The sequence below is a fragment of the Lepidothrix coronata genome, unplaced genomic scaffold, assembly GCF_001604755.1.
Source record: "Lepidothrix coronata isolate B3197 unplaced genomic scaffold, Lepidothrix_coronata-1.0 Scaffold316, whole genome shotgun sequence".
NCBI lineage: Eukaryota > Metazoa > Chordata > Aves > Passeriformes > Pipridae > Lepidothrix > Lepidothrix coronata.
The window spans coordinates 158,241-164,240 of record NW_016690496.1 but is presented as its reverse complement, the minus strand read 5'-3'; the positions used below and the strand labels follow the sequence as shown (position 1 = coordinate 164,240).

The following is a 6,000-nucleotide window of genomic DNA, read 5'->3' as shown; positions in this document are numbered from 1 at the left end:
TTACAAGTAAACACTTGATCATTCTTACTCACACCAGTAATAGGATTTACAACCCTCTGTGTAGAATTTTGGTCTTTCAACTCGAGCCCTAAACAAGTGTTGCAGCCTTGGCTTTGGGGCAGGACACTTGTGGTGGCTTTAGCACCTATAAATAACTTAAAGCATTCTGTCTTTAGGCCACAGGAATAAATGCTGCACTTCTATGGCAACTCCAGGTAATCTGCAGAGGGTAAAACCTTTTATGATCCAAAAGATCAGATCAGATTGATCTCGAGGCCTTAAAAAGGAGTGATACCTGTTTGTGGTTTATTGTGGCATTTCTGGTGTTCAGGTCAGGAACTGGCCTTCTGTCCAGTATTGCTTGTTTCTGGATAAAGGAGTGGGACTGAAATCTGTCTCTCTGACAGTTTAATTTGGAGCTGTGCTTGGGAAGTATCTGGTGACCCATCTATTAAATCTTGTCCGGTTAGTCAAGATTTTTAAATAATATAATTAGTGCTCATATGAATATTTTTTTTTTTGAAACCTGTAGAGTTGTGTAACAATTACATAAACTGACAGTACATAATTCCCATTTATCACTGTTGAAAACCCCCAAAATCCTCAAATGAACTGTTTCCCAAGGACCCCTCATCCCATCTGGGACAAAGCGTGGATGTGGGAGAGTCCCAGTGCAGCTCTGGAGCTGGGGCAGAGGCGCCTGCTCACACTCCTGTGATTGTTCTGCCACTTATGTCATCTTGGAGCATTTGAACTCGATTTGTTGAGGGCGTGGGGATGGTTCTGAGTGAGCACAATTACGATTTCTCTGGGTGGAAATAAGTGCATTTGCTTTCTTTGTCTGTTGGGCTGAGATTGAGCCGTTCCAACGGGGCCTGGTTATCAGTGCGGGGCACTCGGGTTGCTCAGGGCAGGTCGACTTTTTTTTTTTTTTCCACTCTGCTTTTGGCTCCTTGGCAGGGCTGGAACAAAGAGGGGATGTGTGGCCCTTGTGTCCTGCAGCACCACAAACATGAGTAACCAGCAACAGAAAGAAAACAGCTGCCCTCCCGAAGGTTTTTTAATCTCTTAAAATTCGAGTTCTTAGTGCTCCAAACAACCACCTGCCTGGCACAGGGGGCAGAGCTCCAGAAGGGTGCACACTTGTCTCCCAACTTCCTGGTATTTCCCTGTGGATAAACTCCCTTGCCCTGGAGAGTGTGGTGGGGTGATTCATTTCTCTCACTGGCAACTACTCTGAGGAGTTTCTTGGTTGCAAAACAACTTATCTGTAAAGAATTTACAACCCAAGGTACACAGCTCTTTTAAATATCTTTTGCAGTCCCTTTCATGTATCTTAGGGTATATTTAGCAATGTTTAACCTGTATCTGTTGCTTTTTATAGGTTGATTATGCAGTGTGTGCCAGCCTAAGGAATGTATAGTCTGATCCTGCTGGCTGCCAGTTAAAGATTAATTGTGACACTCTTTGTGTGTAATCCTTGAAAAATGAAGCTTGATGGGTGTAGTATTTGTGCTCAGTGTCTCCTGGGGAGAGGGGAAGTTGTCCAGGATAAATAATACATGGTTGTGTTATCCTGTGTTGTAACTTGCATTTCAGGCACATGAAATTAAACCTGAATTTGCATTTCCAGCCAGTGAAAATTAAACCTGAATTTGCGTTTCCAGCAAGTGAAATTAAACCTGAATTTGCATTTCCAGCAAGTGAAAATTAAACCTGAATTTGCACTTCCAGCAAGTGAAATTAAACCTGAATTTGCATTTCCAGCAAGTGAAAATTAAACCTGAATTTGCACTTCCAGCAAGTGAAATTAAACCTGCTTTTAAGAGTTAAAGGTACCGAGCTGAGTGTTCAAATCTGGTGCTTCAAAGCCAACGCCTCAGGGCTCTCCTTGTGCCACCAGCTCAAAAATAGGGGTGTCTTGCCTTTCTCCCCCCTCAGAAGGGCTCTTCCAGCCCTGTAATTCCCAAGGCTGGGAGGTTGCAGTGCTCATGTACAAAGGGATTTACTTGGCTGTGTGAATTTGACACCTCTGCACCACGTGTGAGAGCCACACAGGGGCTGGATGCTCTTTGGAATGAAGGGAATTTTTTCCAGTGGGCCAATCAGTCCTGGCGTTGCTAATTTTACCCCTCAGCTCCCAGAAATTTGCTGGAGATGCAGATTAATAAAATCTCTTCTCTCAGGTTTAAATTCTTAAACAGATACACCCTGGAACACAATTTTAGTTGTCTATTTTTAGAGAGTAAACTGCTAAAAACACACGTGCTTGTTACAATGCTGCTTTTAGGAAAGGGCTGTGGGGCTGTGTGTCAAGAATTGAATTATCTGGTCATGTTTGTGGCCCTGCAGAATTAGTTTTGACTCCGGGAGATCTCTTTGGATGCACCTCATCCTGTATTTCAGGTAGGCTGGCATTCCACTGTAGCCATTCAAGTCCCTGTTCCTGATGTCCCAAGAAGGTTTTTCCATCAAACCCTTTTCCTGCTCTGATGAAAATCTTCGAGTCCTGTTTGGCAGAGCCAAATAATGAACATTTTTAGCTCTTCTGCCATCAAATGATGTTACCTTGGGAAAACTTCTGGGGGGGAGCTTCAGCTGTTACCTCCTTTTGGCTGGGATTTTCCTCCCCCCTGGTGTCTGTGCCTGGCTGATCTCAACAAGTATTTGAATTCTGATTAATTCACCGGAGTTTCATCAGAAGCCAGAGGTTTATATTCCTTTATTTCAGATATTCCTGGTGGTTCATCTGAGTTTTAAGTGTCAACCCTGGGCAGAGCTGCTCCTTGTGGGCATTTAGATGTTGCTCTTCCCTTGATTAACCTCTCCTTGCTGAAGAGTACATTTATTATGTTCCAGGGCAAGGTGAAGCAGGGTGACAGCCCCACATATTCACCTGGGTAATTGCTTACACCTCATGCAGAAAGATGCTTTTTTTTTTTTTTTTTTTGCCCTTTAATACGATTTCATTCATGAAAATCACTCCAGGGGCAGAACATCTGTCTGGGGAAAAAAAAGCAGTTCCGAGGTATCGCTTCCAGCAAAACACATGGATTCATTCCAGGCTATCCCTGGTGTCTGCAGCAATTCAGCTGCAGGTTCTTGTGACATCAGGTGGTCATAAGTTAAGTATGTTGGGCGGGTTCTGGTCCTGTTTTTGTTCTCACAGGTGTGCCTGCACTTCAGGATTTCAGTGGCTCAGAGGGAGGAGGCTCACGCTGGAGCCTGGGTGGCAACAGGAGAGCTCATTTTCCCCTCTGAGCTCAATTCTGGGAGCCTCAGGAGGTGCTGGGCCACCCCACTGTCACAATTCCTGCCTGCACCATGAATGTCACCCTTGGTTTTTTCGGGAGGCGGAGGATAAACTTTTTTTTTAGCCTGCTGGTTCCTTTAGTCCCCCGAGGTGTTTCCTGGTTGTTGCACTCGTGTAAAACTGGCTTGATATTGGTAGGAAGTAAGGAAAAAAAAAAATCCTAAAAATAGGTGATTTTTCTTTCCAAGGAGCCTCTGAATTGTCTCTGCTTAAACCTAAACTTTCTTATTTTGCAGGCACAGTGCTCCACTGAAAGTTGTGTCCTCGGAAGAGGCTGTTTTTTAAAGATCAAGCCTATTGTTAAACCCACATTGTCTGCAATTTGGACAGCTCTTAATGCATCTTGAACTCCGAATCCAGAGAGATTTGGATTTATAGATTGAATAAAGGTCTCTAGACATTTATAAAAAGCTTTTCTCATTCTGATTTTATTGTGTTTTAGAGGACCTTGAAAAACCCCAAACCCTAATATTGTGATAAAAACTGTTGGGCTCTGATTTTGCTCCTGAAGGGAGTGTTGCAGTTGTTCAGTTTCCTGGGCACAGAACTGGTGAAAAAAAAATAAGATTTCAGGTTATAAATCTTTGCTAGAAGCATCAAATCTACTCTCTCTCACCTCAGCTGTTGCAGTTGCTCGTTTTGTGCTTTGTTTTCAGAACCAGGTTGGGTTTGTTGGGTTTAATCCCATAAAGAGGCAACGTGGCTCTGCTGCACCTCTTGGTGTGACACCACTGCAGGGCTTGGAATGATGCACTAATAATTACACCTTTAAACCTTTGTTTAGGAAATCAGACAATCCCATGGTTGGGAGTAAACCAGAGGGATTTGCTTCAGGAGCAAGGTTGGTGTCTGAGGTTGGGAAGGAGCTCCTGGTCAGGCTGGTTTGTGTTCCCCACCCTCTGTGGGCTTTGGGTCTCCCTGGAAGAGCTGGTGGGAGCCCTTTGGCTCACAGCTGGATGTGGGAACACACCTATTAAGTTACACATTGAAATTTCTTAAGCCTCCTTATCAGTGACTGGGCTGGAATCTGGTTTTTATGTCCCACATGACTAAGGGACCATTCCCGGCTAGAGCAGCTCCGCACGGAATAGCTGCTTCCGGCTCCTCCTCGCCCAGATCCCAGGCCCTGATGGCAGAGGGAGAAGTGTCTGCTCCAGCTGGGACACCTGAGCTTTTTATGGTGCCTTTCCGTGCCATAAACCCGTTTCCATGGAGATGCCAGCGGGGCGAGCTGGGCTGGGCACACGGAGCAGCTCCTGGCCCAGGGGAACCAGCTGCCACTGCAGGGAGAATCCTGGAGTGGTGTGGGTTGGAAGGGACCTTTAGGACCATCCAGTTCCACGCAGGGACACTTTCCATTAGATCAGGTTGCTCCAAGCCCCGTCCAACCTGGCCTCGGACCCTTCCAGGGATGGGGCAGCCACAGCTTCTCTGGGCAACCTGTGCCAGGGCTTTTCCACCCTCATGGGGAAAGATTTCTTCCCAATATCCCATCTAACCCTGCCTTCCGGCAGTGGGAAGCCATTCTCTGTGTCCTGTCACTCCAGACCCTCCTAAATACTCTCTCTCCATCTTTCCTATGAGTTCCCTTCAGGTCCTGGAAGGCCACAGTCAGGTCACCCCAGAGCTTCTCTTCACCAGGCTGAACGATCCCAATTTTCCCAGTCTTTCCTCCCAGCAGAGCTGCTCCATCCCTCTGGATGTTTCCTCCCCTGGATTCGCTCCAACAGCTCCGTGTCCCTCCTGTGCTGGGACCCCAGAGCTGGAGGCAGTTCCAGTTGGTTCCTGCCCTGTTCAGACACGGATACCCGGAACGATGGATCCGGGTGTCAAACAGGCATTTTAAGGTTATAACAGTGAAGAAAAAGAAAGGGGTGGAAGTCCTTGTGCTCTGAGGAGCTCACTCTGGGGTAGGAAGCAGCTTCTTCGTGCACATGTTAAATCTAGTTGGCTGTTACAGGAATTTTTACTCCTTTATTTAAGGAACTGCTCTTGTCTCCTGCTCGAAATCGTGTGCAGGACTAGCAGGATCCCCAGCTCCATCCAGCGTGACCATTCTAGTGGTTTCAGCCATCGATTTCTAAATAATTCCCTCTTTAACTCCCAAATATTTTCCCCCTTTGTAATTAATTTATATTTCATTGGAATTCCTCTGCATTCAAACAGAGAGCTGGCACAGCCCCACAGTTTATTCCTACGCCGGGAGCTGGCGCTTGGTAAATAAAGCAGAGCGTGTGGAGCCAAGAGCTGGCAGAAGGGAAGCTCACAGGGGAAGGGGAAGGAGAATCTCCTGGCAGATGTTTTTAACCTCGGAAGTGCTCGCAGTGTCGAGCACCCACAGGGGTTGTGTCTCTGCTCATCTCCCGCCCCAGGTTTTTGCTCTGGTCTCCCACAGATCATCTCCAGAGGAGGCTGACGGGCTCTCCACCCGTTTCTCATTGCTCTTGGATTCCCAGGCGTGTACAAGGGCTCCATTGTCAGGCTTTCAGACCCCTTTTTACCCGGCAGTTCACTCCCTTCAATAATTTATGGTGGGATAAGTAGGCCTGGGATGGCTGAGCACGGATCGAGCGCGCGTGTCCCAAGTGCTCCTTCACGGCTCCTGACCACCAAATTCCACCTCAGGCGCTTGGTGGAGGGCTTCTGGGATGGATGGGAGGTGGGAATGCCTTCCTCAGGGAGCTTTT

The 6,000-nt window shown here is 46.9% G+C and overlaps 1 long non-coding RNA gene across 1 annotated transcript; it reads left to right on the top strand.

Annotated features, from left to right (window-relative positions):
- Positions 1–242: 242 nt before the first annotated feature.
- LOC108508796 lies at positions 243–3,717 on the top strand. Its single transcript, XR_001878510.1, has 2 exons — positions 243–2,406; positions 3,550–3,717. It is a non-coding gene; the product is annotated as an uncharacterized LOC108508796 (long non-coding RNA).
- The last annotated feature ends 2,283 nt before the right edge of the window (positions 3,718–6,000 follow it).